General features: G+C 44.9%; 1 non-coding gene across 1 annotated transcript; it reads right to left on the reverse strand.

The window, feature by feature from the left end:
* Positions 1–1557: 1557 nt before the first annotated feature.
* Positions 1558–1621, reverse strand: LOC116838129 (small nucleolar RNA Z39). Its single transcript, XR_004376865.1, has one exon. It is a non-coding gene; the product is annotated as a small nucleolar RNA Z39 (small nucleolar RNA).
* Between the last annotated feature and the right edge of the window lie 10878 nt (positions 1622–12499).

Raw genomic sequence — 12499 nt, forward strand, 5'->3', positions numbered from 1 at the left:
CCACATGTTTCCGATGCACTTGTGGTGACAACATTTACTGAGGTCTCAGCATCAGGAAAAATGAGAGCTCAGACTTTGCCCTTGGTTACTGACAAGCCTCTCCCTTAACTCCAGTTGGGTTGTTTGAGTGTTCCTGTGGGAAGGATTTGGCCAAACAAATATAAATTTCTTTATTTCCTCATCCGAAAAAGACTTCTCCAATTTCTAGAACCTCCAGGAAAAGGACCAGCAAATTCAAGTCACCTTAGAATCCCTGTATATGCTAGTTTCCCCTTAAGAAACACCAGGGCTTATTTGTCTATGCAAACATTGATAGCTATGTGTTGTAGTATCTCAGATATCTGTTCCATCCCAAGCAGAAGAGTGATTGGATGCTTTTTGTGAGTCAAGCCGAGTAGTCCACAAGGGAGTCAGGGATCTAACGTGGACAAAGTAGATCTAGAAGGTTGGCAGATGCTACCATGCCACAAAGAGAATTTTTCTTTGCTTTTAAGAACATTAGCATGGCCATACTGTGTCAGACCAATGGTCCATTTAGCCCAGTATCCTGTTTTTGACAGTGACCAGTAACCAGAACTTCAAAAGGAGTGTACAGAACAGGGCAATTTTGGAAAGACCCACTTTTTCTTCCCTTTTTAATATTTATTAAGCCAAGGAACCATTTTAACTATGGTGTAAACACTCATAAGTTTCTTTTTACCAAATCTGGTGAAAATGTGGTTTTGGACTTATTTATCTAGGTCAACAGTTTTCTTGTGGAAAGACCATTAAAGGAGGGAATGCTAACAAGAAACAGAAGGGTAAGGCATGAGGAAAACACAAGGCTGGCTTATCATAAGTAACCAGAGAGCACTTTGGTGGATGTACATATAAATGGAAGCAGCTTTCATAAAGGCTAACAGGTCTCTCTTCCTTCCCTGACTATGAATGCCCAGGTGGGTATTTTAGTCTTGGCCTTTTTAACAGTAAAAAAAAAAAAATGAATAAGTTAAGCTTTGAAATGTTACTGTGTAGTCAACTCTCTGGCTGCAGACACAGTTTAACACAATGTTTGCTTTAAATAGCACAAAATATGCCAGTCTGTGGGAGTGACTCATTTACTAGCTAATTAACAAGTATCTAATATAAATTTAACCTTCACTTCAAACTTTCTTTCCTTCAAACCTAACTGTTTTTTGATTGGAGTAGTTGCAAATGGAAGCCAAATATTTTAGTTGGTTGGGCTGAATGGAGGGATATGCTATGTGTTTAGATTTCCAATTCCTTTGCATCCTTTAAAGCGCTAAATTTAAGAAACTAACATTTCTTAATACAAAGTCATTTTTGTGTGAAGCAGCCCCCTAAGACTTTCTCATTTTTCAAAATCCCAGAATTAAAGTTCTTTCATGTGCTTTTAAAGAATAGCACCTTGAGGTTATTTTTTCCCTATCAAACCACCCAATGAATTCTAAAACCCTTCATTTTCATTTAAAAGGCTCCTGTGTAGTTCCTGTCTTGGATGTCTACCTATCCATTGTGCATTCAAGAACCAAAGCCAAGATAATTGCTCAATTAAAGTGTATCAGAAAGTATTTGCAGTATCATTGCTTTCCTTATACTGTTGTGTTCACATCATTTGTACCACTGGAGCAGGACCAGCTTAGGAAGAGAAAAGCAGAGGAATGACAAGGACACTGCACTCCTATGACTGTACGATCCCATCATGGCTGCTGACAGAAGCCTGCTGGGGGGGAGGCAAAGGCCATCCAAAGGCTCATCCCTGCTCCACCTCCTCCCTGAGCATGCTGTCGCTGCTTCACTTCTCCCACCTCCCAAGCTTGCAGCACCAATCAGCTTAGTTGCCGCAAGCGTCGGAGGCGGGAGAAGTGTAGCAGCCATGGCATGCTCAGAGATGAGGCGGGGCAGGGGACAGCTGGGGCAGGGAGTTCCCCTGCGTGCCGCCCCTCCTCTTACTTGCTGCAGGTGGCCCTCCCCATGCTCCCCTGCCTCAGCTCCTTCCGCCTAAATGCCAGCAGCAAACGTGGCGGATGAAGATCCGGCCGCTGCAGTCGCTGCTGAAGAAAATGCAGCCCCCAAAATCCTAGTGCCCTATGCAACCGCCTAGGTCGCCTAAATGGTTGAACCCCCTGGGAGTAAGGCAAAACATGGTCATTACGTGGTCACTTGAAAGGTTGCAGTACTTTGGCATGCCTATCATCTCCAATCAAATACTGTCACCACTCTTCCAGACAGCTCTTTGTGCTTGGTGTCTGGTACTGTGTTACTGGAAGATGGCAAAGTTTGGCCTGACATAAACAGTATATACGTTTCCCAATGGTTTAAGCAAGAGGATAAACAACTTAATCCAGAAAACAGACAGCAGGATCTTGTAACTGAGCAGGAATATACCTATCAGTGGCTTCATTGCTGGGAATTGCTAGGTAAACAACAACAGAGATGAAAGGAAAGAAGCATTCAAATGCTTTAAACGGGGGGTGGCAGGGATGAGTTCTGTGACTCACATGACATGACTGAGGAATATTTAGAGCTTAGATGACTTAACTTCTTTCGTCTGTGCATGGTGTTATCAGCAGGGGAGTAGAGCAAATCACAGGGATTTTCACTCTGAGCTCAGCAGAGTATCTTTTTACGTACTGGAAACTCGACAGGCCCCCCTACTGCTCCCTCCCCCACAGAAGTTCATGATGGAAATTCAGTACTTTTAAGCTAATGGTACTGTAGAGTGGGCCAACAAGCAAAACAAATTAATTCCTATCTTAGAGCCATTAAGACGATGCAGCTCCATTAGTGCCTGGGAAGGGAATGCGTAAGGCTGATCTGCATGGGACGGAGGAACTAAAAAATGTTTAGCTTCATGCTCTGCTCAGAGTGGGCAAACTCAGATTTCCCTTCCCTCCTGTTGTGGAGTAAGGGGGACAGGGGTCCTTCTGAGCTGGCTCCTTCCTACCAGGATGGGGTCTGAAGTCACATGTGTGGGATGCAAACACCTAGTAAATGAGAGAGGGAGGGATTTCCATTAACACAAATAGATGAAAGCTAATGAGAGTTGGAGGCCCAACTCCTAACTCTCTGTTGTGCCTTTGATCAGCTCCCTTTAGACTGGATTTGACAGACTTGAGTGAAATGGGTTGGAGTGGGCTTGGATTTCCACCATTGTTGAGGCTGGTTGTGAGGGTTTGCATCTCTAAGTTATTCTCTCGTGTACTGTACAGGTGTAAGGGGGTCCGCTGTCGAGAGAGGGGCTCCTCGTTCTCCGGGGCGCCTGGGAGCCAGGCCGCCTCACTACACCAAGCAAGCAGTTCAGTCTGTCCAGCTCAGGCCCTGGGTTCAGGGTGGGGCAGCAAACACAGCATAGTCAAGTAGGCTCAGGCCTTTAAGCAGGGCTGAGCAATAAGCGTTCTCGTCTTTGGCCTCCTCAGGCCCAGGGAGAGGGGGAGGCTGCCACCCAGATGTTGGGTGGCAGGGGGGACGCAGGCCCTCCCACTCCATGGCTTCCCAGCCCGGGGCCCTAGCAGCGGCAGGCAGTCTGCTGCTGTGTCAGTGGGGATCCTGGCCGCAACACACTGGCATTGGCTCCAGCAACTCCACAGCCTGACTGGGGTCGGCTGCCCCTGGTCTGCTTCCGTACTCCCCCTCAGGACCTACCTGGGTTGTCGTCGTGTCAGCGTAGGGGTCAACCACCATCGGCTCCTCAGGGTGAGCATCCACGGGCGGGCTCAGCAGGTTTCCGGGGTAAGTGGCGAAAGGTAGGCTCAGCTCCTCCTCGGGGTAGCGAGCGCGGGCCAGGTTGGTTCCTCCTCCAGGTGCGAGCACGGGGCAGGCTCGGCCAGTCCTCCTCCGGGTAGCGAGCGCAGGGCAGGCTCGGCCAGGCCTCCCCAGTGGGAGCTCGGTCGCAGACGTCCGGCCCCTCTGACGGCTGCGTCCTCACTGAGCTCGGAGGGCCTGCCTTTATACTTCTTGGTCAGGCTTGACCCTTTGCGGGGTGGGCTCAGGGCTCTATAGCTCCGCCCAGCCCGACCTCCAGCTGGGCTTTTCATTCTCTGGGACACCTGGGAGCCAGGCCGCCGCACTACAACAAGGTTGTGATTTTATGGCACTCCAATAATATCTTAAATGCAAAAAATAATTTCATACTATAACTGTCCTTCAACTCTCAAACGAGTTTGCTTTTTTGTAAACTTATGTTATTTAGGGAAACACTTTTAGAGGGAACTAGACCAGTGATACTCAGACTGAGGCGTATGAGCTGCAAGCGGCTCTCTAATGTGTCTCCTGTGGCTCTCTGCAGCACGTGATATTAAAACACTGGGTGATTTAACTATTAACCATTCTAAGTTGTTAACCAATCAGGATGCTTTTACTATATTATTAATCAATTGTAGTTGATAAAATAATAATGCTTGGTCAGTCATTTTACTGTGAGAATTATATATATAGTAAATGAAACAATGACTTCACACTACTGTGGCTCTAATGTTGATTGCTAATTTGGCTCCTGAACCACTGAGGTCTGAGTATCACTGGTCTAGAGAGTGTGTATGGTCCCATGATGAGAGCCTGGGACAGGCTGCAATGAAGTTCTCTGCTTGGCTGCTGTAAACGCTGCTGATTTGCTCTGTAAGTTTGGGAAAGTGAGTTAAGTTTCCTGACTCAGTTTCCATGTCTGTAGAAGGGGCATGCTAATACTTTAAACTGGGGATTCTCAACTTTTTTTTTTTCTGAGGCTCCCCCAACATGCTATAAAAACTCCATGGCCCACCTGTGCCATAACAACTGTTTTTTTCAGCATATAAAACACAAGGTCAGGGTTAGTGGGTAGCAAGCTGGGCAATTGCCTGAGGCCCCACACCACAGGGGGTCCTGCGAAGCTAAATTGCTCAAGCTTTGGCTTCTGCCCTGGGGGATCGGGCTTGCTTTGGCTTTCTGCCCTGGGTCCCAGTGAGTCAAATGCAGGCCCTGCTTGGCTGACCTCCCTGCAATCTGCTTGTTCTCGGACCCCTGGTTGAGAACTGCTGCTTTGAACCACTTCACAGCTGTTTTGAGGCTTAATTAATTAATGTTTGTAAAGTGCTTGAAGATGTTCCAGTGAAAGGCATATGTCAATATTATACACATTTTAATACAATTTAAATGACCCAGTTAAAAAAGGAGGTTGTGACTCAAAAGGAGAGCACCATCTGTACATTTATCTGGTACACTGACCATTCTCCAGACATACCCAAAGAGATTTACTTTAGAAATCATACTAGAAATCTCACAGTAGCAGGCTGTCAAAGAAGATGCCCAGTTACTTCCGAGTTATTGCTGAGACTCCATGAGATCAAGAAACACTGTGAGAACCGAGTTTTTCATGGTGCTTTGTAATCTCCTCCCCCTGTGCCAGTGATACACACACACAAACACTTTATGTTGGGGTTTGTTTTAAGTTCTGGGCAAAGGTTTGGGCCATTCCTTCTGTTATTAGAACTCTGTGAGCTAGAGTCGGATTCTCACAACAAAATGTTTTTGATGGTCTCAAAGTGCAGCCACCAACTTTTGCTAGTGGCCACTCTGGCAAATTTTCCTAAAATACTTAATTAACTTTAGGAAAAACAAATAAATATGCACATATAGACATCCAAATCATTGCAATATATTTATGTAGAGTTGTGGTTTTTTTTGCAGACTCAATAATAAAAATAATGTACAGTTGTGTGTTCGTGCTCCTGGCCCTCGCTACCTCTCCTGGCCCCCCACCTGTCACCTGTGGCCCACATTGCCTCCTCCTAGTCCCTCCATTGTCCCCCAGGCCCTGCTGCTTCCCCTCTCCCCCACTGCCCTGAGCTCCCTTCTGCAGCCTCGCACTCCAGGCTCACCCCACTCCTTGCATCTAGATCACGGTGCTGGGTAAGGCTGGCACTACTGAAGCCCTGCCATCCTGGGCTGAAACCCAGACCCCATGTCCTGAGCTGGGAAGGGGAGCTGAAGCCCGGAGTCTGCCACCAGAGCTCCAAGCCCGAAGGGGAGTGTTAAGCCTGCCCCCAGAGCCTCTGGGCCCTACAGGGAAGGGCTGCTGCTTGCCCCCTTCCCCATTTCTGCCCAGGATGTCGTGGCCACAGGAAAACCCCCCGGTGGCTGCATGCAGCCACAGTGTCTGCATCTGAGAAACACTACTCATCCACGGGCACCCAGGAGGGGCTTGGGCACTGCAAAGAGCCTCTCTCACATTGCACCACACATGTGAAGGCAGAGCCCAACAGCAGGGACCACTCAATCTTTGAACCCTTCAGGGAGCAAATCATTCCAAGGAGGGGCAGGGGGAAGCTGGGGCCACCATGCACTGGCCCACAGAGGACAGCCAGGACAGTAATGTGGGAAGGGGGGGACTGGACACTCTAGTGCAATGGTTCTCAGCCTTTCCAGATGACTGTCCCCTTTTCAGAGTCTGACTTGTCTTGTGTACCCCAAGTTTCACCTCACTTAAAAACTACTTGCTTACAAAATCAGACATGGAAATACAAAAGTCTCACTGCACACTAGTACTGAAAAACTGCTGACTTTCTCCTTTTTACCATATAGTTATAATATACATCAGTTGGAAAATAAATAGTGTACTTATGTTTCAGTGTGATTTTTGAAGCAATTTTTCACTTGTGAACCTTGTCTGAAGCCAGAGGCCTGGGCAGTGAGGCTGAAGCCCGAGCCCCACCACCCAGGGCTGGAGCCTGAGCCCTGCTGCTGAGGGCTGAAGCACGTTACTTTGTTTCGTGGGGCCTCCTGTGGCACAGTGCCCCAGGCAGTTGCCCTGCTTGCCATCCCCTAAGACTAGCCTTGCACTTGTGCCCCCATAAATTCGTCTTCTGACCCCCCGCCCCCCAACGAGAGGTTGCAACTCCCAAGTTGAGAAACACTGATCTAGATGAGTTGAGTAACCTTGGAAGACCTCTGCGTACCCCAGGGGTATGTGTGCCCCTGCTTGAGAACCACTGTTCTAATGGATAGCATGCAATGTGCACACGGAGCAACTCCAGGAGCAGTCAGGAACAATTTCCCTGATGTGCTTATTGGAGCAACACAGCTCTCCAACAGCATGTACAGGCTGTCTGTGTGTATGTCACACTATCTAGCCCTTTGTGTTATCTGCATTGGTTTGCTTAGCCCTAAAGGAAAGAGAAAAGGGGACAAAGCAATGGATTTCCCTCCAGCCTCATGTTGCCGTCCTATTAGAAATGCACTCCAACCAAAACCCTGGATCCCAAACTTGGTAGGGGGGTGTCAGGATTTGGCTCTGAATATTGCAGCTCAGCCTCATTTCTAAACTCCATTAGGAATAACAGCAGATGCGTCTGTGGGAGCTTTTGCTCCTTTTAGCTGCTGGAACCGTGAAGCATAAACTGCTGATGACTTTGCCATGAAATACCACTTTATTTTGTTAGGCCAAAGTTCCCATGGCCAGCTATCGGTGTGTATTTATATTTGTGCTGTATGTATATATTAAATATTTCTGCCACGCTTGCACGTTCAGCCAGTTTGGTAAGACTGGGGCTGAACAAACATGAGTGGAAATTTCTTTGCAGCTTCCAACACTTTAGAAAACAGAGTGCCCTTCTAATATGAACAATTCAGGTCATAGTTTGGATGGAAGACTGTCTTCTTGACTCTTTCTCTGTCATGGCACAGGGGAACCTATATAAAGAAACTTGGCAGGCTCTTGCAAAGCATAAATTAGAGGAACTTGCTGAGAGGAGGAGGAGGAGATTTTTGAGTCCCATTAGGGCCTGAGCAGAAGGAGTTCAAACGCTTCGCTCTTCAGCTGTTGGAGATAAAAGTTCTAGTACATTCAATTCCTGCTTTCTGCCACTGCCAATAAGCAGGGGGGCTTCTTCCTTGGCCTCTGACGACTGAAGAAATAACAGAGATAAAGCAAGCAAAATAAATAAATGCTTTGTGGATGGAATAGATAATAATGTCACCGGCTGAATATTAAAATATCAAAGCTCAAGGAAAGGAGATATAATTATGGGCTTTTGAAGTTCAATAAAGGCCCATTTCATCAGCATGGTAGCTAGAATTTCAGTGAAAAGATAGAATGAGAATAGTACGCTGCCATTTCAGATCCAAAAAGGATAGTTCAGGAGGAGAAGGAAGTTCTCTAAGGTAGAAATATTTTCAGCGTGGCAGGTTAATTACTACTGTCCTTAAATACTCTTCTGTTTCTCGAATTTTGTTAATCATCACCATTTTATTAATTTTTTTAAAGCAAAGTATTTATATGTAGCACAATTAAAAGCTAGTTATTTAGAAAGATTTTGAAAAAAAGGGATTGAAAATACTTAGACTCAGGGTCATAGAACTAGATGGGACCTCCTGTGTCATTGAGCCCAGTCCCCTGTACTCAAGGTAGGACAACATAATAATTGGACCCTCCCTGACAGGTGTTTGTCTAACCTGCTGTAAAAAACATTCAGTGATGGAGATTCCACAACCTTCCTAGGCAATTTATTCCTGTGCTTAACCACCCTGCCAGTTAGGAAGTTTTTCCTGTTACCCTACCTAAACTGCCCTTCCTGCAATTTAAGCGCATTGCTTCTTGTCCTATCCTCAGAGATTAAGGAGAACAATTTTTCACACTCCTCCATGTAACAACATTTTATGTACTTGAAAACTGTTATCATGTCCCTCCCTCAATCTTCTCTTCCATAGACTAAACAAACCGATTTTTTTTCACTCTTTCCTCATAGGTCATGTTTTCTAGACCTTTAATCATTTTTGTTGATCTCTGGATTTTCTCCAATTTGTCCACATCTTTCCTGAAATGTGGTGCCCAGAACTGGACACCGTACTCCAGCTGAGGCCTTATCGGAGCAGAGTAGAGTGTAATAATTACTTTTCATGTCTTGCTTACAACATTCCTGCTAATACAGCCCAGAATGTTGTTTGCTTTTTTTTGCAACAATGTTACACTGTTGACTCATATTTAGCTTGTGAGCCACAATAATCCCAGATCCCTTTCTGCAGTAATCCTTGCTAGGCAGTCATTTCCTATTTTGTATGTGTGCAATTGATTGTTCCTTCCTAAGTGGAGTACATGGCATTTGTCCTTACTGAATTTCATCCTATTTACTTCATACCATTTCTCCAGTTTTTCGAGATCATTTCGAATTTTAATCCGATTCTCCAAAGCACTTACAACCCTGCCCATCATGGTATTGTCCGCAAACTTTACGTGTTACTCTCTGTGCTGTTATCTAAATCATTGATGAAGATATTGAATAGAGCCAGACCCAAGACCAGCCCCTGTGGGACTCCTCTCAATATGCCCTTCCAGCTTAACTGTGAACCACTGATAACTAATATAGCAACGGTTTCCCAACCAGTTATGCACCCACCTTACAGTAGCTTTATCTAGGCTATATTTCCCTGGTTTGTTTATGAGATGGTCATGTGAGACAGTTTCAATAGCCTTACTAAATTCAAGATATGCCACAACTACTGCTTCCTTCTATCTACAAAGCTTGTTACGCTGTCAAAGAAAACTTATAGGTTTGTTTGACATGCTGTGTTCTTGACAAATCCATGTGGACTCCTACTTACCATCTTATTATCTTCTAGGTGTTTGAAATTGATTGCTTGATTATTTGCTCCATTATCTTTCCGGGTATTGAAGTTAAGCTGACTGGTCTGTAATTCCCCAGGTTGTCCTTATTCCCATTTTTATATACTGGTCCCATATTTGCCCTCTTCCAGTCCTCTGGAATCTCTCTTGTCTTCCATGAGTTTTCAAAATCCAGAGTTTCCTCCAGATTCTGATCCATGACTTTGGGACAACCAAAGAAGGGATAGAGTATTAACAGTGTGACACACAGGATTTTTGGTAATAGACTGAACTTTATTTCTTGGCCACAGTCATCTGACCTGGGCCAGGGTTACAAGGACCAATACTAAAGCTGATCAAAAATTTGAATTTCCATCCTATGTTAAATTTCAGTATTTTGAAATTTGTTCCTGTCTTGGATCAAGATGAATTCAAAATATTAAAATTTCACTTGGAATGAAAAGTTTTGAAAATTTTCTATTCAGAATGTTGAAACAGTTTGTTCTGGCACAGTTCAATATTGAACTGCATGTGCCTGAGCTATTGCAGTGCCTCATGGGAGTTGTAGTTCAGATGCCTCATGCTCCTCTTCTCCTCTCTGTGCCAGTCTCCCTGACCAGACTACACTTCCCATGACGTACCACAGTCATGGAGGGAGGGAGGATGGCAGTACACCAGGGGAGATGTAGCCCTGTCAATTGAAAAGAATGGGGGACACCTGAATGGCAGCTTCAGTAAAACCACCATGGCAGCTCAGGCAGACACTGCTTAATACTTTAAATCACGAGATGGAGGACACAACTACAGCACAGCAAGCTGCTGATTTTAAATATACTGTTGAAGAAAAGTCCATTATGGCCAGAATGCAAAATCCAAAATCCAAAATGTCCTTTCGTGAGCATATCTAAGGTGAAAGAAAAGCTATTTGAAATAATTTGGTTTGAAAACATCAGCTGAATTTTCGTCATGTGAAGCTCATATATTCTTCTTTGTGGCAGTTCTAGGTATATGTTATATAGGAGGTCAGACCAGATGGTCAGAATGGTCCCGTCTAGCCTTGCAGTCTATGAATCTACTGTTATTTAAAACAAACAAGACTGCTGTAACTATATTTGGATACACCTTGTTTCACTAAATAGCCCCAATCAGATTACGCAACTGAAGAAAGTAAGGCAAGACTCCAGGCTGCATGTCACTGGAAAAGGAACTTATATGTAGGGGCAAGGATGTTTAATGACCTCCTAGTTTCCTGTTTGTGTTTTAACAGCAGGACTTTCCACTTGGCCTTGGCCAGAAAGTCAAGCTTGTACATTCAAGCGGAGACCTAGGAAAAGCTTCAGAAGAGTGTGCAATATCCAGTTTCATAGTTTAAGAGTGCTGTATAGCTTTTCATTCAAACCATGAATCAGCCTATGGGGAGAAATCGGCTGGCCTTTTTCAGAATGGTTCTTGCATGGGAAGTCTGAACATAAGGATTCAAAATGCATTGAAATAAAAAAGAAAATAAAGATTCAGAATTAGATAGTTTGATTTGCTTTTCTCTGTGCAAGTTCTAGTTCATGATATAGAGGGAAGGCTTACGTAGTACTTGGAAGGGGCTAAGTAAGTGTTCATTTTCATCTCTGCTTGTTGGGCTAGTTCTGGCAATAAATTTTGTAATAGATACGGTGCTCATTACTTTACCTAACCTGAGCTTTAACATGAACAGGATAGATGTAGACCATGCTCAGCAAAAGTAATGGCTTACTTACAATGAGATTTGATGGAGTTTAGCAAACTTGAATAGGACTTGAATCCAACCTGTTTGCCTAACATTTGATAAGCAGGAAACATGAGTCTTCAGATTAGTGCAGTTTTTCATTTTGCTTTTGATCTCAACATAAAATGTTGTCTCAGCACAAAGAATTGAGGTCTGAGTAAAGACATAAAATGGGCTGCTGTCACAGGGTGTCTAGCCCTTTAAGAGCATATGGGTCCAGCCCCACACCTCCCAGATGCAGAAAATAAGCACTATCTCATTATAGGTAGGTCATCTGGTTAAAATAAGGCTTTCTGGGGGTGAAGATACGAAAGAAACCTGTGGAGAATCAAATAGAAGAGAGGGAAGACTCCAGATAGGAAGCCCTGGAAGCTGCTGCTGGACAGAGAGCAGGGAGGGATTCAAAGGAGCAGGAGAGCAGGATGAACTGGTGCCTGGCCAGAGGGCTGGGGTGCAAGACAGTAAGGAGCAGCTGTCAGTGAGGAAGGCAAGTCTGCTAGAGGAAAACCTCAGGTGGGACTAGCCCAGGGGTAGGCAACCTATGGCACGCATGCCAAAGGCGGCACACGAGCTGATTTTCAGTGGCACTCACACTGCCCGGGTCCTGGCCACCCATCCAGGGGGCTCTGGATTTTAATTTAATTGAAGCTTCTTAAACATTTTAAATACCTTATTTACTTTACATACAAAAATAGTTTAGTTATATATTATAGACTTATAGAAAGAGATCTTCTAAAAACATTAAACTATATTACTGGCACGTGAAACCTAAAATCAGAGTGAATAAATGAAGACTCAGCACGTCACTTCTGAAAGGTTGCCGACCCCTGGACTAGATTAAGATGCCTGCACCAAGGCTTAGGAGCCAGATAGGAAGGTGGGTGGGAGTTCTTGTGTAGCTTTGAGAATTGTTGTTAATGAACCAAGATCCCAAGAAGGGGTGTGACAGGACACAGGGAAGTCTATGTTGAAGTTACTGGGGAGCCCCAAGAGTTGGCAATGGCTGGTCCAAAGCCAGACAGGGTAGGTGGTACTGTGACTGTTTCCCTTCTTGTTTGATTCATATAATCTTTCTACATGATTCATTGTATTTTCTTTTACAGCTATGTATTTTGCTATCGTGACGTGAAGGGGAGAGAGATTGGAACCTGTTTGGGCTGACCTTG

The sequence above is a fragment of the Chelonoidis abingdonii genome, chromosome 7 (genome assembly GCF_003597395.2).
Source record: "Chelonoidis abingdonii isolate Lonesome George chromosome 7, CheloAbing_2.0, whole genome shotgun sequence".
In the NCBI taxonomy this organism is placed as follows: domain Eukaryota; kingdom Metazoa; phylum Chordata; order Testudines; family Testudinidae; genus Chelonoidis; species Chelonoidis abingdonii.